The sequence below is a fragment of the Miniopterus schreibersii genome (genome assembly GCF_964146895.1).
Source record: "Miniopterus schreibersii genome assembly, chromosome: 3".
Lineage (NCBI taxonomy): Eukaryota > Metazoa > Chordata > Mammalia > Chiroptera > Miniopteridae > Miniopterus > Miniopterus schreibersii.
Window position 1 is genome coordinate 75,674,508 of NC_138103.1, and position 25,896 is coordinate 75,700,403.

A 25,896-nucleotide genomic window follows, 5' to 3' on the forward strand; every position below is an offset into this window, starting at 1 on the left:
TCTACAGTTTTCTATTTTATATATTTTTTGTCTTTCAAATGTATATTCAATTACACAAGTAATACAAGTTTCTTGAAGCTTTTTTGTCAAATAGAGACAAGCTGAAGGAAAAGAAAGAAAGAACAAATATATTAGAGATCCATGAAAGTCATCATACTGGAAATTCAATGTTGAGAAATTGCACTTAAAATTATTTTGTGGGAATTTTTATCTCTAATGTATATATAACTATTCCATCAAGGAATGTATCATAGATCACTTAGGCTGTTTCTAACTTAACTTTTTTTCTTTTTCTACTAAGACTAATGCTGGAACACTTTTGGGTAGAAACCATTTCCATATTTTAGATTTTAAAAGGTTGGAAATCCAAAGGTAGATTTACTAGCTCCAGGGGTATATTTTATTTAATATTGCATTGCGGGAAGCACATACATATTTCCTAATACCCTGCCTGGCTTTTCCTTGTGTGTGGGCCTCAGATGAGAAGTTGGGAGGAGAAAGAATGGAAAGGGAAGAAGAAATGATAAGAACCGTTGGAGAGTTTTGCTGCCCAGGCCTTGTTTACTAACTCAAAAGGGTTTGCTGACCGAAGGGGAGACAGTTTGAACAAGCTTGTCCCATATCTGTGTTTTCTTTTCGGTCCCGATGGCCCAGGGACAATACCCAGACTTCTGAGGTTTTATTGAGACAAATCAAGTTAAGAAACACTTGAGAGTTTACTGTGTACTTTGCAGGGCATGTGGCCATGACTCACAGCAAAGCAGAAGGGGCAGTCGTCTGGGGCTTGCCCATGCAATTTGAATGGCAATTATTATTAATCTGTTGGGCTGATTGCAATTAGTCCAAAATCAATGGAAAACAACTGAGGAGATGACTCAAGGTCCCGATTACAGTTCTTGGGAGATCTTGAATAATGCCGAGTTTTCACTCTGCGATCTGACACCTTGATGGCTTTTGGTTTTCTTTCCTCTGTTCCACTTTTTCCCATTACAGCAGCTGAACTACTCAGTGTGCCCGAAATCATTCCCCAGGGTCTGTTAATTCTTAAGTTCTTTAGGCAATGAACGTGAGTTAAAGAAGTGAAAATACAATTTTGAGTGTGTGTTCGTGTTTGAAGGGGAATTAAAGAGTTGATGTTAAATAGCAGCTTTCATACTTGTGAAGGTTGAGGACCACCTCTCCATACTGATGACGGGAAGGAAGAAGATATGGCACCTTGTGTATCCCAGATCTCTCGGGGTGGTGGGACCTCACACACTGTTAATTCTGCTCCACACTCTTGTGCAGTTTGGCTCCTCTGCAGTCGTTTTCATTCTAGGTCATCAAGGCAGGCTGATGCTACCAGGCTAGAGGCTGGCTTCAGAAGTCCACTTAGCTCTCTAGATTTGTGCTTTCTCATTGATTTTGATGTCTGAGCATTTTCTTTTCTTTCTAAATCATGCCTGCATTTAAATATTTTAAAATATGCTAAAATTATTCACCATTTTGTTTTTCAGTATTGCCGGAAATAAAATATGGAATCCATTCTCTAAACAGCAGCCAGGGTGATCTTTTAAGATATAAGTCACATCACATCAGTCCCCTGTTTAAAATATTCATGGCTTTTCATTCATCTTAGAGTAAAAGCAAAACTCCTTATCATTTCCTACAAATGTCTTCATGATCTGGCTCCTACTGATCTTATCTCTTAACCACTCTTTCTCCTGTTCATTGACTTCCAGCCACACCGGCCTTCTCTCTATTTCTTGAACTAGCCAAACTCATTTCTGCTGGGGTCCTTTGAGCTGGCGGTTTCCTCTGCCTGACTGCCTTGACATGCTGGCTCTTGACATCAGGCACGTCTCAGCCCAAATGTCCTCCTCAGAAAGGCCTTTGCCAACCACCCTACTGAAAGTAGCATGTTTTTCCTACCCAATCACTAGCCCGTCACCCTGTTTGCCTGAAGTAATTTTGTTTATTTCTTCACTCATTTCCAATCAGAAAATAAGCCCGTGGGAGAAGGGACCTCCTCTCCCTAGTTCATTGCTTCAAGCCCAGGACTAGAAGAGTGCCAAGAAATTCATGTTTTGGGGATGAATTAATGAATTAAATAATTAGTCAATATCATGTCACTTCCAAACTTGACAGAATACCATTATTGAAATTTTATTGTTAATGGAAATTGGGATGTAGAAAAATGGAAGTGATACTTAATGAGCATTAAAAATGCAATGGTTTCTTAGAGCTCATTAAAATCATGGGATGTTAGAACACAAAAAGGTGTTGGTTTCCTTTAGCTCAGGCTCTTACTTTACAGATGTAAAACCTGAGACCCTGAGATTTTGTAAGTGGTAGAGCTGGGGCCTGGTGATATACCCCGATTCTTACCTCAAGAGCACTGCTTACTAGCTCACAAGTCAGGGCCACTACCCAGTGGACTGGGCACAGCAATGGATATTAGGTTGGTTATTTGCTCTAGATTTTACAAAAACATGGGAAATGGATTGCACATAACTTCCTGTCATTTTTTTAAAGAGGCAATAAATGATGATACAACTACCCCCACCTTATTTGCAATTTCGCTTTCTGCAATTTCAGTTGCCTGTGGTCAACAAACACCCCAAAATATTAAACAAAAAATTCCAGAGACAAACAATTCAAGTTTTAAATTGCACAACGTTCTGAGTAATGTGATGAAATCTCGCCAGACCAGCTCTGTCCCACTTAGGACGTGAATCATGTCTCCACGCTCACGTCTCCACGCTGTATGTGCTCCCTGTTAGTCACTTAGTAGCCAGCTTGGTTATTGGATTGACTGTCTTGGTATCGCAGTGCTTGTGTTCAAGGAACCCTTATTTTACTTTATAATGGTCCCAAAGTGCAAGAGCAGTGATGCTGGCAATTCAGATACGCCAAAGGGGAGCCTTGAAATGCTTCCTTTACGCGGAAGGGTGAGTACAGTGCAATAAGTTATTTTGAGAGAGACCACATTCACATAATTTTACTGCAGTTTATTCTTATAATTGTTCTATTTTGTTATTAGTTATTGTTTTTAATCTCTTACTGTGCCTAATTTATAAATTAAACTTTATTATTAGTATGTAATTACAGGAAAAAGTATATATAGGGTTTGGCATGTCAATCCATGGTCATTGGTGCCAATTCAGCACCAACAGGAATCCCCAATTTGGGGTGCTGTGAAGAAGGAAACTTTACTCAGTACAAACAGCTTCACAGTGATAAAGTATGGCTGTGAAAACAGCACTGCGGTGGAATAGCTCAGTAGTGCTACAGTGCAGCTGTGAAAACAGTCTGCTGTGGAACAGCTCAATTCAGTGCAGCAAGGCTGTGAAAAGAGCACAGTGGTGAGGCTGCCCCAGGGCCAGGAGACTCTTCAGCTTGGCAGCTCGGCTCCACAGTGGCCTGCTCCTCTCTGTTCTGGGGACACATCTTAGATGTTTCAGCTCTAGCCAGGGAAATGCAGTCCTCAGTCTGCGCTGGAAAGTGTGCCGCTCCCTGAGCTGGGGGGGGGGGGCAGGTTTATATGGAGAGAAGTCTCCACTCCTCGTCCCTGATTGGTCCATCCTCATGCAAATGAGGACTCCAAATTCTTGCAGTTTGATTGGTCCAAAAGGCATTGTCCTGATTGGTCAGAATAGAGCCACTCTGATTGGCTGGATCTTCACAGCTCTGATTGAGTGGGAAAAGCCTCAGGCCTATTGGTTGAAATAGGATTCCAGGAAACCTTCATAAGGGCTGGCTCAGCCGGCAGAAACAGTGCAGGCAGGCAGTTCAGCACTGAGGCCTGGAGTTTAGTGCGGCCGCAGAGTCTAGCACTGAGGCCCCTCTGTGCAGGAATGACTGCTTGACTCTGCTTTATAGGGGCCCTTCTTAGTAGGTGTCTTCTTTCTCAGGGTTCACAGGTACTATCCACAGTTTCAGGCATCCCCTGGAGTCTTGAAACACACCCCCTGTGAGTAAGTGGGTGGGGACTAGTGTATTATAGGATATTAAAGAAAAGCATCTGAATACTTTTTCTAAAATTCTGCAAGGTGAATATGGAAAGTTGTAGCTTTCCTTTCTCTAATTGCTTTCTGAATGTCAACAGATTATTTCAGTTTGCCTAGAATGTCATGAGTAGGATTTATATCTTCTCACATACTCTGTACTGTCAGAATCAGAATTACTCAGCACCAAGCAGGATATTTTAGTTGAATTTCCCTTAGAAAGGGCAAAGTAGGTATCAGACAAATGAAAAAGGTGATTCATCATTATCATGATCTTGATGAAAATGGGAAACTCATTCTGGCAAATTAAAAAATTTATTACAAACTCGTGTTGCATATATATTCTTTATTTCCTTGTCCTTGTAAGATTTTACAACCTGGAAGAAAATGAGAAGCAAAAGGACAATAGTTTTAAATTTAAAGTTGTTAATTGAACTAGCAGCTTTGTAATTTACTCAATGAATATAAACTTAGGCTTTTTTTTTTTTTTTTTAAGAAAAATGAGTTTGTTAGGAGACTATGAATATATTTCAGAAGTACTTCAATGATTTTATCATTTAAATAAAAATCTGGATTATTCTGAAAAACAATTGATTAGTATGTTTCACATATTTGAATATATTTACTCCCTTGGCTCAGTAATTACCCTTTTAGAAATTCATTCTATCTTAGGAATCTAACCCAGGGAAAAATCTGAAATTTAGTCAATTTTGCAGAAAGATGTTTATAACAATACTAATTATAATAAAAAAAAAGTTGGACATCACCTAGTATTCAAATATAGGTATAAGGTAATTTGTGACAGGCCCATTGACATAGTTTTATGCAACTGTTTAACAGAGTTAAATACTTACAATTATTTAAATGACAAAGAATTGGACTCAAAACTATATATAGTATAATCTCATCTATGTAAAAAAAAAAGAACAAAACCAAAAAGACTGGAAGGGAAGAAGACAAGATATAATTAACAGAGGTTGTCTCTATTATTTTCTTCTTTGTAGTTTCACTTTTTTTCTTTTTTTACAATATGCCTATATTGAAAATCAGAAAATCAACAGAATTTATTTTAAATCTTAGCAAATGAATACAGTGAATGAACTATGTCAAAATGTGGTGGGAATTATGTAAACTTCTTTAAAGAAGAATATATATTCATATATGTGTGTGTGTGTGTCTTAAGTATAAACTTAGGCCCCTCAAGCAAACTCACAGTCCAGAGAAAACCCCTGGGTATGTCCTCTGGGGGAGGACTGGCAGCAAGATAGTAGGTATATGAAGGAATCATTGTCCATGAAGTAGGAGTAGATAGGATCCCTTTATGTACTTCTAATTTTATGCCTTATGCTGTTTCATTAAGATGTGACAATGTAATCAGCAGCCAAGAACATTGGCTTCAGAATCACTGGAGCCAAGTTTGCGAGTTTCTTGAGCAAGCCACCTTTCAATTTTCTCACCTATAAAATGAGAATAATGGTATAAAAAAGAAAAACAACAACACCTAAAGTATTTGAACCAGAGGGAATTAAATTGGTTATGTCAGAGGGGAAGAGCTAAGAAGCCAGGCAGGGTCACTAAACAACCCAAATATTAGCATTAGCAGGGAGCATAAGCCCCTCCATGATGCAGAACAAAGGAGTTCTGAGATGAGCAGAAATTCCCACCTCTGACAGTTGTTGTGAGGATTACATGAGGTATTGTGCTTATAGCATTTAGAACTGTGCTTGGCAAATATGTAGCCAATAACATTGTCGTCATCATCATTGTCAGTGCTATTTGCAGAGTAACAACATCTTTTCATAAATATACCTTATATATTGGGTGCCAGGAGATTATTTCTGGTACAGCTTCCTTTTTTCTGGGTTCTGCCATGGTCAGGTTGCTAGTCATTTCAGCATTTCAGTGCCTGTTCTGGCAGCGGTGTCCCACAGACCTCCTTCAGTCTCCTGTTCCAACCCACCCCGTGCAGAGTTCAGGGAGAGTGACCAAACCTAGCTCATAGATGACAGAATTGAGTCATGGCCAATTCCAAAGAATCCAGGCAGTTCTGAGAGCATGATAGCATTTATAACCTTATGGACAGACCCTTTCAAATTAACTTTAAAATTAATGATTTTCTCACATACTTTCATCCCTTTGGGCTTGAGTTTAGCTGTGTCCTACAAAACTGAAAATACATATATAATATTTTTGGTGTTTGCCATAGTTTGATATTAAAATTAATAAATGTAAGGGAATCCAAAGTTTGACAATATGCCTTAGCAAGCCCACCAGGAAGAATTACATAGCTGCTTCTTTGAAGCACAGACATAAAATAAAAAATTCCACCCAGAGACATCATGAGGCTTTGCCAAAGTGCCTCCTTGAGTTGCTTGCCTTTTGAAATCACACTGTTAATTGTAACATTTTGCTAAGTCCTGGGAGTTTCCTTCCTGAGAGATTTTTATCAGTACAAAAAATAACAGCTTTTCTAGCTTTTAAAATATTGTAAGTCTTTTTCACGTTGGCTTTTCAATTACATTCATTTTCAGAAAGAACATTTATTGATCTCAGGGAGTTAAGAGTTGCCTGGTTTTCTCGAATGCTGTATTCTTCCTGTTTAAAACCAGGTCTCAAATAAGTGATGGTCAAAGATAATGACAGCTAATAGTTTAGAAGGCATTCTCCATATCACTTACCACTCCTGCATTTGGGGTCATTCTCTCATTTCATTGCGATGCCAGGACTTACAATGACCTCATGAAACAGGTGCCCTGTTTTAAAGATTAAGAAACTAAAGCTTAAAATTTAAAAATCTCCAAATTCACCTCACTGCCAGATTCACTCTTAATCACTGTGTGGTAATGTTAATACATTAACATGAATGTTAAACAGTAAAGCAGAGACGGAGGGGGAAAGAGGCAAATGCAGAACAAAGTGTGTGAGTGTCTCAGAATGACAGATCACTAAAATGCCGAAGCCCGAAATGATCTTAAAACACTTCTAGTTCAGCCTCCCCTTTCTACCTCAGAAAACTGATCTCCAGGAAAAGAAACGAGCCTTCTGGTAAAGAAGGAGACCAGCTCCTAAGTACCCAACCTCAGATTCTCCTCTGTCTTCCAGAACACGGAGTTCTGACCAGATCCCATGCCATTCACAAGCGGAGGTTGAAAATGTCATCGTCCTTTACTTTGTTCCAGAGAAGCAAATGCTTTCTTGTGGGTTGAAAACGTATTGCTTGTATCTGCTTTGTGTGCTAGAATCAGGGAAACGGTTACCTAAGGAGGAGTTAAGACCCGTGGGATCCAGGAGTGGCTGCTTGTTGCTCTTTTCTGCCTCTGAATTCATGTTGACCAAACATTGGTGTGGGGTGAAAGGCTGATGACTCTGGGTTTGGGTGGCAAGTTAACTCCAGAATACACATTTCCTGCAGTTTTCAAGCTGGAGCCTAGTTCTGAGTTTCACACATCTTTATCTGGTACTAGTACCCTCTTTTAGGTCAGCTTTGGCCTTGGCTCTCTTGGTTTTCTTTCTTTAAAAGAAATGGTAGCCCTGGCCAGTTTGGCTCAGTAGTTAGAGAGTCAGCACGTGGACTGAAGGGTCCTGGGTTCGATTCTGGCCAAGGGCACCTACCTCAGTTGCAGGCTCAATCCCCGGGATCCCTGGCTTCTGTTGGGGCGCATGTGGGAGGCAGCCAATTGATGTGTCTCTCTCTCTCTCTCTCTCCTCCTTCTACTCTCTCTGAAAAGCAATGGAAAAAATATCCTCAGGTGAGGATTAAAAAAAGAAAAAGAAATGGTGCTCTTCCCTGCTCCCCTTACATTTATTAAATAACTTTATTTGAATGCCTAAAATATGCCAAAAATTTGTTATGATTGATTTGCGTATGTGAAAAACAAGACAGAAAAGAATGCAGAAAAAAGTACTATGTACATGATGTTCTAAATAGGTGCCGTTTGTTTTACATTGTTATGATTTTCCTATTAACTTATTCAAAGACATTTTATTATTTCATTCAGGACAATTATTCAAAGGCAAGATAATTATAACATATTGGTTTTGCTCGGCAAATGCTCTGTGAATGGGATTCTTCTCTCAGTTTTAAGGATTAACAAGGTGGTGTGTTTTGATTTTTAAGTGTCCTTGGCTTTTGGTTTTTGTAAGTGTCATTCAGGAAGTTTAACTCTGATGTCCGTATCTGAGCCACAACACCTGGGGAGTGGCAGTGTGTAACTCGGGAGGCGAGGCGCATGGGGGAAGGAAAAGTGTGTGATGAGAGCTGGGAACCTGGACAGAGTCACAGTGGCAAAAGCTCTCCCTTGCCCTTCTCGCTGCACCGTGGGGTTAGCATGAACTGACCACTGGTGACCCTGCTCTCAGGAACAGAGTCCTTCAGAATCAGATGCAGTCACGTCTGGGAAAGGCAATGACCATGGTCACTGTGGTGTGGATGGAAAACAAGGGCATCAAGACGGGCCCTGGACTAGAGACAGGAAGCCTGGGCGACTGCCCAGCTCTGGAGTATGCCCTTGGGTAGGTCATTTGACTACTTTAAGCCCTGTTTCCTCTCCTGTAATACAATATGAGTTAATTGATCTTTGTAGCTCTAGAATTTTATGCTTTTTAGTGTTCTTTGAAGTATGGTCATGAGTTCAACAGAAAAAAGGAGTCATTTTCCATTCAGAGCAGTTTTAAGATGTTTCTCTGACTCATTAGATGGTCAGTCATAATAAAAGGGGAGCCCTGTTTTTTTCTTGTGTTCCTGTCAGCCAGCGTGGTGCTCTATGGTGGACTTGTAGAGAAAATAAAACAGTTCTCTAGAGAGCGCTCTCATACTGACTTAAGAACTGGGTGACAACTGAAGTACAGAATGAAAACTCAGTGGATTAGACTGGAAACTGTCATTTCTTCTTTCTATTACATTGGCAAGAACAAAAGCACACGCTTGTGTGTTTATGCCCATTTCTGAGGACACTCCTTATCTATATTACTATCATTTGTTTTTGTACACAGTTGGGTTGTTCCAACTCTTCCCTGAACTTTGTAACTTTTTATCATATTTCTTATCTGGAATATTCATAAAACTCCACTGAGTCACCTTCATCCACAAACTTTATTTGGTCAAAGCCTGAACCTGACTGCAAATGGGGTATCTTCACTATACTTGATTGCTTTAAAAAAATGATGTAATGCTTCATGAAGGGACATAATGGAGCTGTGTTCTGTCATCTTCCTCTTCAATAACTTAGAAAAGAAGACCATTATGATTTCCCAGAGAGGTAGGAGGGTCGAAGCCTCCCCGTGTGCTGCTAATCATGGCTGAAAGGAGAAACTATTGTACGAGGGGAATGTCTGAGGCTGGAGATAAAATTCCCATTATAGCCTCTTGTAATATTTCTGCATTTGTGTGGGGCAGTGAAACTATCCTCTCCAAAAATGTAATCTCTTTTCTTCCTGAGCCAAGTAAAACACATTGTTTCTTTCCCCTAGAGTAGAAAAAAAAACATAATGCGACGCTCCACACTTTCTTTTATTTCGTTCCTCGAACTGATAATTCAGACTCTTTCTTTTGTTTGGTTTATGCAGTGCCAGAAAAGGCACCGCAGGCAGAGGTCCCCTGAGCCTAGCACTGAGGGCCTGAATCCCTGTTTGGCTTTCTTCAGAGAGCTGGCTGGCAGCCTCCGCCTTGCTTTGTGCCAGCTCCTAGGCGGCTCCAAAGCCACATGCACATCGATATAATCTTTGGTGGTTTGGGCTGGTTTATAATCTTTCCTCCTGAGGTTTAGTTCAAGGCCTTTGGGGCAGCTGTCTCCTGTGAGCTGAAATAAAAAGGTCTGATTTGGAGGAGATTTGATCCAGCCAAATGAAAGTGGCACATTTCCAACTGCACATGCTGAGTGGCCTTGGAGCACATCCACGCGGAACACAGACGTGCGTCAGGCGGCTCGCTTGGGGAAGGCCTGTGCTGAGCGCAGGGGAGAGCTGAAAGACAGATGCCGCCCACGAAAAACCTACCTCCAAGAGCACATACCGCCTTGGAAAGACAAGCCAAAGACGCACAAAGAATATCATTCAGTGTCACTGTGACTTCCTATAAGTACCATGGAACAAGACCCCCAGAGATGGAGGAGGGTAGGTTTTCCTTCCAGCTGCAGGGGTCAGGCTTAGAAATATCAGTCAAGTCCAATTATTAGAGGCTCTGGATACTGACTGTCCTAAAGAGAGTAGAGTTAATTTGACAGGTGTCATTTTTTGACTGCCCAGACTCAACCCCATTTCCAAGTTTGGGCAGTTGTTTGCCGTGTACAGCCTTGGAAGCCAGCTGCTCTTACCTCTCTCTGCCTCAGACAGCCGGAGGCTAGGCATAGCCATGGACCCAGGCTCGGCCAGCCAGGTTCTCCTGCTGGACTGAATCTGTAGCAAGTGGGTCAATGATTCATGGTGTTTGGGGGTATCCATTGGTTTTCAGTGGCGGCGGCAGCAGCAGCCCGGGCATTATTCCTGCTCTAGGATGGCTCTTGTGATTTTTATTCCTTGGCCTCCAGAGTAGCCTGGGTTGGTTTGTTTGTTTGGGTCCATTTTCTCTATTTGGTGCTTTAGGCTTCCACTGATTCTGTGAACCAGCACGACCTTTCAGCGGAGGTCACTTTTTCTGCGGCTGGCCAGAGTCAATTTCCATTACACCAAGCAAGAATTGTGACAGCAACTGAATGACAAGGGCTTTCATCATTGGTACTGGCCCACATGTTCAGCGTGTCTTTTGGTGCTTTTTCCTGGGCACTTGTTCTCCTATATCTAATTGTATACTCCCTACTTTAAAGGTTGAGCTCAAGCATTTTGAATTTTTCCTGGGTTATCAAAGAGTTTTATGCTTGCGATTCCTCCATCTTATAATTATATATTTTTTATCTATTGTATATCTTTTTAAAACATTTAAATTTATGTCTCTTTGTCCACTAGCCAGTGAGTATTTTTTTGGTAGGGGCTCTGTTTTCATCTTTGTTTTTCTAGAGCCTGGCACAGATCCAGTTAATATAAAATGCTTGTTGCATGAGTGAACAAATCTGTTTTCAGAGAGGGGTGTGATGTTGAACTTGTGTGCTTAAAAAGAATTAAAAAACACACACAACTGGAATAGCTATTGTAGGACATTTACTATGGTGATACCTAGGATGGAATAAGATGATCTAGGAAATGTGAAGTTCATCTGAGATTGAGTAGTATACATTTATTTGACACTTTGTAAAGTCAGGTTTATTTAGGTATTATTTACTTACAGTAAAGTTCGCTTTTTTTTATCGTACAGGGCTATAAAACTTTAACAAATGCATACAGTCTTGTAAAGACCACCAGAATTAAGATATTCACACAGTTGGATCACCCCCCGCAAATTCCCTTAGGCCCCTCATAGCCAGTCTTTATACTCCCAGCTCCTGGAAACCACTGATCTATCAAATTTATGGTTTAAGCAGTTAGCATAGTTTTACAATTTTTTAGAGCAATGTTTTATTCTGTGGAACTATAAAAGTAATTGGATAGTGGATTTTACCTAGGTATAAAATTACCAGAACTTGCAAATTAATATAGCAAATATACTAACAATTATCCATTGCTTATATGATATTCTTATTTAACTGGACATCCTGTATTTTATCTGGAAACCCTATCTTGGGTGGGTATGGCCACTGTGGGAACTGTTGAAGTTGAGGTTAAGTGTGAAATTAGCACACAAAGAAGGGAGTAAAGGGAAGAAAAATGCAAAGAAAAGAGGTCATGGATCATCAGCAACATCAACCCACTATTAAGATGATTGGGAGGACCTAAAAGGACACGAGAGGATGAGATTTTTGTACGAAACAAGAAATTCACTTGCTTGTGCACGAATGATATATGCAAGACTGCTTTAAGACCAAGGTTCTCAATGTTCCAATTTGTAAACCAGCATAAGATTCTTTCCAGGCAGCTTGCCGCCAAGCTGTGCTGTGGAGGAGTGCAGCTCAGGAAGTCATTAGGCACTCTGAACTACGTGAAATGCACTCTGCGGAAACAGTGAAGCATATGCTAGATTTCCACCCTAAAGAACATGAACTTTTCATGAGTTATCACAGAGAGTGTACTGCTTCCAATCTCAGGGCGGCCATACAACAAAAACATATTTATAGTAAACTATTCTCCTGATTCAAGTTGATAATATTGAAAAGGACTGGCTTCTGTTTATTTTTACATTATTGAACAGAAGGACTTACTAAACAAAGCCAAAGAAAGACGCTTTCAAGTAGGTTCTTCTGACTCTACATTAAAGACTAAACTATTTAAAAAAGACTTTTGGCAAGTCCATTGTTTATACTACTGGTGAGTCTTACCTTTCTGTTTTAAGGCAAACTTGGCAGAGTAGTTAACTTGGAAACAAGTTGTTAGTGTTTGGTCTGAGTGGTAGCACCTCATGTCTACATTTTGTTGTTCTTTTCCCAGCCCCGCAAAGCTGCTCTGCATGGCTACCTCTAGCCTTACATCCCTGCCTGAGCACCTCTACCATCAATTTGGTTGGTGCTAAATAGATAATAGTTATAAATGGTTTAGCGTCTTAATGCTGTTAGTTAATGATTTACTAGGAGCATCTTTGCCTGCCAGGTTTGAAGATGTACATTATGAGGAGCATGGAAAGAGGGGGTTTGAGGTAGGCATCTTTGATTTCTTGTCACATAAAGGTGGCTGTCTATTTATGCTCAAAGAACAGGCCCTTGGTGTGTCTTACTCTAGAAGGCTGGGACTAGAAGGGATCTGGGGGTCATCTTCTTCAGTGATTCCAACCTGTTTTATTTTGGTGTGAATGGAATCCATTTTTAAAGTCACATGGAATGTGCAAATATAAAGCAGACAGATGCCAAACAACTCTGGTGGAAACAGGGTTAGGCAGTCCAAAGTTTCATTAGTTCCTCCTTTCCCTCTATGCTTATTTTGAGAAGTATCAGAATCACTGGAAACTGAAGCAGGAAAGTCACACACGTGTTTGCAAGAGAACCAGCCCCCTTCCCTTCAGAGTTCTTTCCGCCACCCCAGCTCAGTTGGCTCAACAGCTCTCTGGAGCAGTGGCCTTGATGTCCTGGCCATGTGCCCCCTAAAACAGGAATCCACATGGGACAGAGAGGAAGGACTCTGCAGATGAGGACTGAGAGGACATGTCATGTGTAAACCTGGTGGCAGGGCTTGGCATAGAGTCAGAGCAGGAGGTGACTCAGAAATTTTGATGCTTAATGACATTACCCTGTAGCTGCTGAAATATCTGCAATAAGCTTTGCCTGAGGTCTGTAATGTGATTTATAATAACTATTCTATCCACCCCCTGCAACCTGAAAAGCTGAGCAAGTTAATGCTATTAGTTCTAAAATTGGAAGATGATAGTTATTAGGTGGGTCCACTGGGAGCCGGGCTGTGGTGGGTTGTGATCAGGTTAGAAGCAGTTATCAATAGGGCACTATTAATCAACTGGGATTGAATGTGAGGTATCCGAATTTGCCTTCCATGATGGATATAGGATGTGTTCATATAACCGAGTCTTCAAGAAGATAAAATTGATGTTTAGGCAACAGAAAAATTTAAAGTGATGTTTCCATTATATCATACTTGGGAAAGAAAAAGCATATGGACAGATTCATATTGAAAAGACATGACCACGTCCAGTTAGGGTAGGGAAAGCTATCTGTTGTTTGATGATGTGAGTGTGGGGCAGTGACTTGATACTGATACATGACACATGACTAGGATAGGAAGGGTGACCCTGGGGGCATAACTCTCTCCCACGTAAAAGTCATGAGGGGATCTCATCTGGACTTGATATTGGCCCATATGCACTTTCACATGTTCTCTCTTTTCTCTTCCCGCCCTCCCTTCCCTTTCCTCTTCTCTTCATCTTCAGTTACTGGCGTCAGCTAGACAATCCCCACTACATAGCGCTCTTGCCTACTTCAGTGTTTTTGATGGAAATGCTCCTCACCCAGCTCTGTCTATAGCAGGGGTTCTTTATCTGGAGAGTAAAGATAGAATTTAGGGCATCAATGAACCTGGATGGGGAAAATGTATCATTATTACTGTTACTGTGTTACTGAAATTTAACATTTTCTTCAGCTATCAATTGGCAGCAAATCACAGGACTATTAGTACCCGTCCATGGCTTTGTCATAAATGAAATCACAGTATTCTCATGTCGTATTATAGTTACAGATATCTCTACATATTACTTGTGCTCATTATATGTTGAAATTATAGTAGTTTATTTGGCCTCCTACTAGACCTTGTAACTTAATGTGTTGCTTGAAAAAGCTGCGTATTACTATTTTACAAATTTGTTTTAAAAATATTTTAAATAAATAGTCAGTTCTGCTATATTGCCACATACATGTTCCTAAAATCACCCTGCTATGAATAATCACAGAATGAAAACCGTAGGGTTCATGGGAAACATGGAGTTTGGGACATAACACTCAAAAACTTTGTCAATAAAAAAACTTCATCGTAAAAAATGGTAAGAGCCTAATAAAAATGGTAGCACAGCCATGCATAGTTTATGTTAAGTGTTTAAGAAATACATAAATTCATAAGTACTGGAATAAATATGGTACCTCACCTTGAAAAAGACCTGAAATGCTTGTGGAAGTAGTCAAAGCTTGTGAGTTATGGTGAAATGGTGTTATCTGAATTCAGGTGGAAAGTTGTAGCACCAGGCATGGTGGCTACAGCTGACACTTGCGGTGAACTGAGGAAGCTGATAGAAGTTTGGGATGTGCATGTCTGTGTTTCGTGTTCACCTATGCTGCTAGGTTCAGTGGCTACTGATTTTGCATTTACCTAAGTGTTTTTTGTGGATAGAATAATGCACATGCAAACATGAAATCTGTGTTAATTCCAAATTGTTCCCTAATATATCAATTGCCTTGGAAAAAATTCATGTTTTCAAAGCATTATAGAAGAAATGGCTCTACTTGATTTCCTCTGTGATCCGATGTATTTTATTTTGTTTATTTAAAAATGTTATGAGGAGGTTATAGAGACTCTAGGTTTACAAAGGTCGCATTACACACAAAAAGTCAGGGACCCTTGCTGACAGACGCCTTCCTTTCACGCAGCTCAAATACCTATAGTTCCTCTATGGAACTTGCTTCCTTCCCCTGCATTGCTGCCCCCCCCCCCCCCGTAGTCATTTCTTCCACCTTGGTGCTTATTATACTTGTTTAAATGACTCATCTCAGAACTTAATTACAGTTTGTTTTATATTGTTATTACATTTTAAATGTTCTTCCCCTCTGCAACTATATTCTAAGCTTCTTAAAGATAGAAATAATATTTTTTTCTGTTCTTTCATTCCTTTTAGTGTTTTAGAAATTTATTCTGTAAGGTTCTCATCGAATGAATTAATGAGATAGCCAAGAAAAGTAAAGGAAAGCAGGGACTAAATAGGTGCTTAGTATTGTTACTTATTAATGACAGCGGAGGGGTGGGGGCGGAGCACCTCATCTTCTAGGTGTTCAGGAGAGAAGCAAACAGATTAAAAGGCAGCACTCATTGTATTGAGAATATAAATAATTCCTGACAAGAGTTTTAACGGCCTTGAAGGGCTCCTGGGAGAGACTGAGGGACCCTGGCCCTGAAGTCCTTTGCGTCTAGAATACACTCTCCTTTCGTTGATTGAAAACATTGCCACATCTAAAGGTGGCAGAGATAGAATAGGTGCTTTCGACATTTTAGCTTTTTAAATAATACTTTGCTCAAGCCACACATTAGTAAATCAGCTGCAGAGTTGGAAGCGTCTGAGGCCTCATGCAGGCTTGTTCTGCGTCCTTATGTTAGGGTGACAGGGTTTGGAGCTAAAACGGAGTAGGAGCCAACGCTGCAGCAGGAGCCTCTTCCAGACCCACTGCGCGAGTTTGGAAATGAGGCATTTTCTGTCCACGGCCACATGCAGTGTGAACGGGCCACAGATGCACATCAAGTGAGTGGGTGAAATACCGTTTGTTGGGAAATAATGACAGTTTTATGGCATTAGTCCTTGGGGCCCCAGGTGCACTTACTCATCTTTCATAGATTTTAAGCTTTCAACCTTGGGAATATTTCAGCGAGTTAGCATCTGTATTTCAAAGACAAGCCCTGCAGTGGATCAGAGAGGAGAGCGAGTCATATGTGGAACTAGGAGAGACATGAGAGCATCCTTATTGAGAGATCAGTGTAACCATGCAACCAAGTAGAAGGCTGTGGCTTTTTGTCTTTTTTTTTTTTTTTTACTGTCCAGCTCATGGAACTTCCTGCCTTGGCCCTGGAGGCAGCCTTGGCTTGGGCAGGTTGTACCAAGCTTTGCATACTCCCCTTGAATGTCAGGACCCTCTTCCTGGAGACTACCCTGACTCAGAGCATGGGTTATCATTTCTGAGCTCAGAGATTCCTAACCTTGATGTCTGTGTTGGGGATTTCTACCCTTCATCTTCTGACTATTTAATGACAGAGTGAAGATTATTTTGTGTGAGTCAGCGCTATATCTATACATGGCCATTGAATTGGCAGTTTAAAAATTTGTTGTTAATTTGAATAAATATGTTTTAGATAATTATGTGGCCATAAAGATAACTAAGAATCTATTAGCCTGGGCTGATATTGATTTTTTTCTTGTAATTTTATGGGTATTATTTAAATTCACACACTAACAGCAACCATAGTGAACAGTTTGGGTCAGATTTTATTTCTTTTGTCCAAAGAATATTGTAAGATATACAAAGCAATGAGAAAAGACCTCAAGACCTTGGGCTTGTTAGAGATTTAGAGTGAGTTTCAAACAAGAAAAGGAAAGAACACCAGTAGCACTGCTATAAAATAGCTATTGGAGCATGGTATCTTGGGGAGGCAGATTGTTGTAGAAACACAGCAAGTGAAATAGTCTGCTAAAAAGAGTGTTTCTTATAAATTCTTACACTTCTGTAGCATTTAATTCCAAATCTTACTGCCCTTAGACTTGGGCAGGAGGGTTCCCTGCCTGACCCAGCATGCTAGAGAACCCAGTTTAGCCCTCCTCTGGTCCAACTGTTCCCACTGAGCAAAGATTCTGTGGGATCAAGGAATCATGCCCTTTCTCTTTTATAGATTGTGGTCAGGGCATCAGGATCCTGGAATTTCCTGCTCAAATGGTCCTAAGTCAAGACATGGGTCTCTCCTTTCGGCCAGGTTGCAGTCCACACAAGGGGTGGCCAAGGGGTAGCTGTTTGCAGGGGCAGGGAGTGTGGATGGCTGCCAGACTGTGGTGTCCATGTCTGTGCTTGCAAATTCTAGTGAGGGAGTGAGTTGGTGCAAAGGAAAAGCGGGTGGACCAGAGCCTGGAGGGCTGGCTCTGTTTGAACCACTACATTCTGGCGTAAAACTTTTCCTAGGTGCTTTGCACACATTATCTCGTTTAATCCTTCAGAACACTTCAGGGTAGTGTTTTACCATTATGGGGATCAGGCTGAGTGGAGTTAAGTACCTAACCTAAGGCCACTGAATTAGTAAGAAATCGAGCCAGGATTTAAACCTCAGGCGATCAGGTTCCAAAGTGCATGCTTGTTTTCACTTTATTGGATTGCCTGTTATCAGCATCTTTGTCTCTACACCTTCTCTGCTTTCCCCAGAACCTTGGTACATAATGATATGCAATAAAGATTTGTTGAGTAACTAAGACTGTGGAACACACTATTTGTTCACCTTTACTGTTACTAGGGTATAGAGTATAATTATGGTATAGGTGGGAAATTCCATGGGAATTGTGGTGAAAGGGACATTTCACTCTGGATCCATTTATACTATTTTGTGTGTTGACCTCACCTAGACATTGTGGTTCCTGGGTTCATGCCTGCATTAGTCAGCCCAGTAAAATGCTGCAAGTTTTTGGTTAGCATGGACTCAAATGTCCCAGAAAGAACTTTTATTCAGAGAAAATATTAACAAACACACATATCCTGCAGTTTTTTCCTTAAAATGACACAAACTTTGGGTGTTAAGGTGATTGGAGAGGGGCTATCAAAATGCCTGCCTCTCATGGGTTGATTACACTCTGTTGGCGAGGCCCAGTTCTTGGCTTTCCTGTGCTTTGGTCATTCCACATGCGTGGCCCGTCCATGCTGCTCCCTCCTGGAACATTCAGCTGCACACTTCCTCAGCTTCGTCTTTCCTTGTGCTCCCTCCCACGTATCTGAGATGCCAAGACCATTCTCTGCTGTTGGCAGAATGCCCTGGAATATGTTCCTAACTCCTGCTATAGACTAGTTTTGGTATTTTCCCCATGTGTTCTTAAATGTTTTGGCTGATTTATCTGTCTTCCTTGCTAGACTGTAGCCCCATTTGAGGGCGGGCTTTTGTGTCTCTCCTGTTTATCATTGTATTGCCATATCTAACACATGGCTGGCACATAAAAAGTACTTAATAAATATTTCTACAATGAAGGAATGAACTGCCATTATAACTGAACCATTAAGTGCTTTTTCAAAAAAGTTCTAGCATTAAGGTATCAGATCAAGGATTTGTTTCATGGAAAATGTAGTCTCTGCTATAGCGTTATTGCATCCACTTGCTTCGAGACTCACCTGGAGTGTGGTCACTGTGTACCCTCCCAGAGTGACATGCTACTTCTACGACCCTCCCTTTACCCCCTGGAAAGACAGCAGAACTGACTCTTCTCAGAAAGAGTAAAACCTCATCAAGTTTCAGAAAAGTTCTATATACTTATCCAGGTATTGACTACAGAGCCCACATTGTATTCTAATCTGCCTCCATTTACTCAGTCACTGTGCAAGAGGGTCAAATTGCCAAGTGTCACAGTGACCAAGGCTAGATATTCTGCCAGGTGAACTGTTTCCTCAAACCAGAACTTTGAATCCTAATGTCCACTAAGCAGGATTGAATTTTTATACAAGAAGGCTGGTGACCACTGCTTGAGTTTGGAGAAAGGACTTTTATCATTACAATCATCCTTATTATTTTAACCTTTGCTTATCTTTTAAAAAGTTATATTTATGCCCTGGCTGATGTGGCTCAGTTGGTTGAATGTCATTTCATTCACTGAAAAGTCACCAGTTCCATTCCCTGTCAGGGCACATACCAGGTTTGATCCCCAGTTGGGGCACCTGATCGATGTTTCTCCCTCTCCCTCTCCCTACCTCTCTCCCTAAAATCAGTAAAAACATATTTAAAAAATTATATTTATATAAGCTATTATGTTTTATAGGAATACAAAAATATGAAAATCATGTGCTCATGATAAATTTTCATATAGTGAATTCACCTATGTAACTTCCAGCCAGATCATGAAATTAAACATCAACACTCAGAGATCTCCCTCATACCTTCTTCCATTTACTAAACCCAAAATGGTAATATTGTTTGACCAATTTTTGAACTTTTACAAACAGAATCATTTGTTATGCACATTTTATAAGCATCGCAGGAGGGGTGATGTAAGTGAAACTATCGTCTTACCCTCTGCATCCAATTTCAGATATTTATTTATTTATTTGTTTTTTTGCTCCACTATATACTAGAACTTCTTCACTGAACTCCTGAACTTCCACCATGGGTGATTGTCAAAATTGACATTCTTTCCAGGGAAAGATAATTGAAAACTTATGTTGGTTACATCACAAAAACTAGTATATTTAAAAAAATTTATAGGTAAGCATTTTTAATCTTGCCTGGAATCTTGCAGAATTTTTTTATTCACTAGTTTTAAAAAGTGTCAGACATATTAAGATTTAGATCTTTGTTCATTTATTTTTTTTTCTGGAGCCATGTGAATACTCTTCCTGAGCACTGGATAACTTTTTCAAGTATAATTTTGACTATTGTTTGTGTTCAGTTTCTCTGGACTCTCCTCTAGACACATTGATTAACTGTATGTTAACTCCCTAGTCTCTGTGTTTTCACTTCTTTTCTATAATATTTCCCTTTTTCTTTCTCCTAATGAGATCTTATATAAATAATCTCATAGTTAAATAATGCTTAAACCCACCATCTTCAGTGTCAATTCTTCTACTCTGTTTTTAGTTTCTTTGTAATCTTTATTTTTAAAAATATTCTCTCTTCTTTTCCTTTTACCCTACTTTCTTTTTAATCTGCCTGGAATCCTCTTTATTTCATCCTGTTTCCTTTTCATAGAGGCCATATCTCTTTAAGCTGGAGATACCAAATTTTTTTCTGAAATTTTCTTTTGGATTCTGCAGTAAGAAATTTTTCAGAGATTTGCTCTGGATTTTTGAAACATTGTTCTCTTTTCCTTGTTTTATGCCTAATTTTTTTTTTTTTTCTATTCAATTTTGAGTATTGCCACAAGGATACACAGGTTGAGTAGAATTTCCTTTTCTACTGTAAGGGTGGTGAAAACTTCAGTGTTCAGTTTATAGTTTAATGAACATATTTCCATTTTAATTACCATTTTTGACAGTTTGTATTTGACAGTTGCAGTTTAACCTTCTTTCAACTTCCATAGCCTAATCCTTTGATACTCTAAGGAGAAATTTTAGATGGCATCTGTATTTTCCAGCAAATCAGAGTTACTCCTCTTTGCCCCATTCACTTTCCTCTCCACCCCTTTCACCAAAGCCTAAGAGAACGAGTTGCACCACAAGCCATTCTCCCCTACTTTCTGCTCAATTTTTTTCTTAAAGACTGTAGAATGTTTAGAGAAAGTATTTGTCTCAGAGCATAATTCTCAAAGCTGGGAACTCTGGTTGCCTCTTTTCTCATGAAGGAAAGAAATATGTACTCTTAGTTTTTATGTTTATGGGCCCAGAGATTGGAAGTGAAAGCTGAATACGCCATGAAGTCGCTAAATTCCCTACAGGGCTTTCAAAATAAGACACTGAAGAAAGAAACTGAAGAAGATGCAAATAAGTGGGAGCATATACCACGTTCATGGACAGGAAACATTAACACCATTGAAGTGTCCACACCACCCAAAGCAACTTATAGATTCAACGCAGTTCCTATGAGGATACCAATGGTGTATTTCACAGAACTAGGACAAATATTCCAAAAATTTATATGGAACCACAAAAGACCCCAAATAGCCCCAGCAATCTTGAGAAAGAATAACAAAGTTGGAGGAATCATGCTACCTTATATCAACTATACTATAAGGCCATAGGTGTAATCAAAGCAGCATGCTACTGGCACAAGAACAGGCATATAGATTAATAGAACAGAATAGAAAGCCCAGAAATAAACCCACATTTTTATAGTAAATTAATATTTGACAAAGGAGGCAAAAACATACAATGAGACAAAAATAGTCTATTTAATACATGGTTTTGGGAAATTTGGACAGATACATGCAAAAAAGTGAAACTAGACCACTTTCTTACACCATACACAAGAATAACCTCAAAATGGACTAAAGACTTAAATGCTAGATTTGACACCATAAAAATCCTAGAACATAGGCAATAAAATCTCGGACATTTCTCATAGGAATATTTTTGTGTGATATATCACCTTAGGCAAGGGAAACAAACAAACAAACAAAAACCACACACAAAACTGCATAGAAAAGGAAATCATCAACAAAATGAAAAGGCAACCCACTGAATGGGAGGACATATTTTCCAATACATCTGATAGGGCTTAATATCCAAAATTTATAAGGAACTTATAAAACAACACCAATAAAAACAAACAATCCAATTAAGAAATGGGCAAAGGACCTGAATTGGTACTTCTCCAAATAGGACATACAGGTGGCCAATAGACATATGAAAGGATACTCATTGTCACTAATCATCAGAAAAATGCAAATTAAAACCTCAAAGAGATATCACCTCATACCTGTCAGAATGGCTGTCATCAATAAATCAACAAACAAGTGTTGGCGAGAATGTGAGAAAGGGGGACCTTCATGCAGTGTTGATGAGAATGCAGATTGGGTGCAGTCACTGTGAAAAGCAGTATGGAGTTACCTCAAAAATTAAAAATGGAACCACCTTATAACCCAGCAATTCTGCTTCTGGGAATATATTCAAAGAAACCAGAAACACTAATTCTAAAGAATTTATGCACTCCTATGTTCATTGCAGCACTATTTATCATAGCCAAGATTTGGAAGCAGCCCAAGTGCCCATCAGTAGATGAGTGGATAGAAAAGCTGTGGTACATTTACACAATGGAATACTATTCAGCCATAAAATAGAAGGGAGTCTTACTTTTTGAGACAACATGGATAAAACTGGAGAGTATTGTGCCAAGTAAAATAAGCCAGTCAAAGAAAGACAAGCACCATGGGATTTCACTTATATGTGGAATCTAATGAACAAAATAAACTAACAAACAAAGTAGAGATAGACTCATGGATACAGACCACAGACTGTATCAGAGGGGAGGGGTTTGGGGGCTGGGTGAGAAGGGTGAAGGGATTAAGCAAAAAGAAAAAAAAGATTCATGGACACAGACAACATTATGTCAATTGCTAGAGGGAAGGGAGTCAGAGGGAGGTAGAAGAAGGTAAAGGGGGGATAAATTGTGATGGAAGGAGACTTGACTTGTGGTGCTAAACATACAGTACAATATACAGATGGTGTATTGTAGAATTATATACCTGAAACGTATATAATTTTATTAACCAATGTAACCCCAATAAGTTCAATTAAAAAATAGACATAAAAGGTTATCTAATCTAAAAATATCTATCGATTTCTCCTAGATTATGGAATTGGTTGTCCATTAGTTTTGATTTTAAAGGTTGTCTTCAGTGCTTTTAGTGATTGGCTGAGAGGAGCAGCATTAAAGGATGCTAGCTAGAAACTGTTTGACCCTGAACCTCCTATCAGAAGGATGAGAAAAAGAAACATTTTATTTAGAGATTGTGTGCTAATCATTTAATTTTTACACCTGTCTCTCTACTTAGAATTAAGACACAATCCTGTTGGTAATATTAAAATATAGTTTCCTTTCTGCCTTTTTTTGATGTAAGAGTACCTCAAAAGACCTAAAAGTTCAATGATGACTATTAAATTGTAATAGAATTACATTGCATTTGAATCCACTGTAATATAATCCAAATTTTTAAAAATCTCTTTGGTTTATTTTTCTTATTCTGATAGATGATACAACTACAGAACAAGAATTTCCTTTATGTCATTGACTTGCAGAGTTACACATCACCTGCACAAATCCTCACTGTTAGGTATATTAGCAAGTAAACATAATTTAACTGCATGTGTTAAAGAGATGGAACCAGTCAACAAATTGTTCTTAGTAGAGAGAAAAAATAACATGGAGCTAAAATTGACATAGAGAACACAGGAAGTCATTGAGGAGTTGAAGTGGGAGGGAAAACGGTGGAAGTTAGTGGATATCTAACCATCTATTGAGTATCTATTTGAGTGTGCAATTGCATTTCTGAAATAGTCACCAAACTAGGCATCCACATATAGTAATCTGATTCCATAGTTATGATTTATTTTAAATATTCTCTGTGTGTAATTTTCAGTTGTGTATTTTTTTTTAAATATCAAATTTTAGAGGGGTAATACATTTATTTGAAATTGCTTTAGGAATGTGTTTTTATCCCATTTTGGAAAAGTAGAAAGATTTTTCTTCTTCTAAATGGTAATGAAGGTAGATAACTTCTCTGATCTTTTAGGTAAACACATTTATGTTACTTGAATAGTAGGCAGTTAGTCATAAACAGGAGACATTAAGGAAAAACAAGACATTTAATGCACATTTTCTTTACCTAATCAGTTAATTGAGATTTTGCCCACAACCTGCTTCTGTTGATTTGAAGAAAGATAAAAAATAATTGTCAAACTACATATAAAACCATGGCCAAATATAGAACTCATAGTTTTTACTCAAGTAGAAGGGTTATCTGAAATGCAGTTACAAAAGACTTAATACACTGGTAGTACTGTGTTTTGAATGCACATTTGAACTAGCTAAAAATCCTACTGGACAGCTGAATGCACTGGCAGTCGGTTAATCACAGCCATAAACATGAGCCATTTACAATTGGAGTGGGTTTCACACTTGGAACATCTTGATGTTCCTTCTTTGGATGAGCCAAATCAAGCATGCATTGAAGCTATATTGCGTTATCATTTCCGCAATAAAAATCTCATTGTTGGTATTTCCTGCAAAAGTGGCTTAGAATTGAAATTCCCTCTTATAAATAAAAATACTTTGGCTTTTTATATGAAGGTAAACCTACCGACCTTTGGTTATATAGAGTATATTTCAGCAATTGGAACCATGTGTTTATTATGCAATTGGGAGTACAATCTCATGGAAAATAATTTCCTTAGAAGAATGAGTAGTTAAAAACATCACTTTGGTGATAAAGTTGAGACAATGTCCAAAAATATAACATATTTGGACACTAATGCAGTTCCAGACATTAATTTCCATCTAACTGCTTATTTTTCTTTCACCACATTTTAAGTTTCATAGTACTTTCCCCCATCATATTAGCCAGTTCTATTCATAGTGAATCTTAGAAAACTCTCTAATGATTCCTATTTCTCCACGCTGTAGCTTTCTTTACTTTATATCTCTGCTTTTACCTAGCCTTCTGTTTTCAACCTGTTCTAATGTCACAAAACTTTGCAAACCTCACACAAGATACTAATTATTACCTTTAGTGTCTATGAATGATAAAAATACTCAATGAGGAAAAGTTCCTTTTATATTACTTTGCATTTTATTAACAACAAAAATATTTGAAAAACAGAATGTGTACATAGATAGATGATAGATGATGATAGATAGATAGATGATAGATAGATAGATAGATAGATAGATAGATAGATAGATAGATAGATGATAGATAGATAGATAGATAGATAGATAGATAGATAGATAGATAGATAGATAGATGATAGATAGATCCTCACCTGAGGATATTTTTTTCATTGCTTTTTCAGAGAGAGTAGAAGTGAGAGAGAGAAACATCAATGTGAGAGAGACACATTGACTGGTTGCCTTCCCCACGTGCCCCAATCCGGGCCAGGGATCAAGCCTGCATCTGAGGTACATGCCCTTGGCTGGAATCAAACCCGGGACCTTTCAGTCCACAGGCTGATGCTCCAACCACTGAGCCAAACCAGCTAGGGCAGAAATATGTATATTTTTAAAATTTACTAAGTTTATTAAACATGTAGACCTCTTACAATAGCATGTGTCAAAAAGATTGGGAAACATGGACTTATTGTGCAGTTCACATAGTTGGGTTGGGTCTCTTAAAATATGCTAAGTTTATCAAAGTTTTTTACATTTTTAACCATTTATGATACTCATTAGAAAGAAAGTGTGTGTGTGTGTAGAAATATTGTTCTTTTAAAAAGCAAATTTAATGATTCTTTTAAAGGAGCAATAGCCCTCATTGGAGGTAAGAAAATCCCTCAAGGCCTTAGTTCTAACTCTTCAGGAAAAACAAATGATGGAGATGAAGATAAGGCTGTTGTCATTCTGTGCTACCTCTGACAGACATGGAAAGCCTGGAGGCCTGAGAATATCTCCTCCATTGGGCAGTAACGCAATATCATGGGGAGGGGAGGCTAATTCCTTAGGTTCAGCACTGTTCCTGAAATAATGGGCCAGATCCTCTGAGTGGACTAAGGGATATAAGCAGAGAGTGGAATCAAGCGAGTCAGGTTGCAGCTCAGAAAACACAAGTCCCCACTTAGGAAGCTGCCTGAAGATCTCTCTAATGAAGTTAACTAGAATCTCCTCTGTGTTTTGTCTATTGCCTCAGTTTAATTCAGTGGTTCTCAAATGGGGGTAATTTTGACCATAGGGCAAATGTCCAGAGACATTTTTGATTGTGACAACTAAGGGAAGGGTGCTATTGCCATAGAGTAGGTAGGAGTCAGGGATGCTGCTAAACATTCTACATTGCACAGGACAGCATTTACCCCTAACCCAATATAGTATC

At 39.1% G+C, this 25,896-nt stretch overlaps 1 protein-coding gene across 1 annotated transcript in view; it reads left to right on the forward strand.

Moving 5' to 3' along the window:
• The window catches only part of PDE4D (phosphodiesterase 4D), a 1,110,805-nt gene that overhangs the window by 97,201 nt on the left and 987,708 nt on the right, over positions 1–25,896 (forward strand). The gene's annotated exons all lie outside the window — the stretch shown is intronic.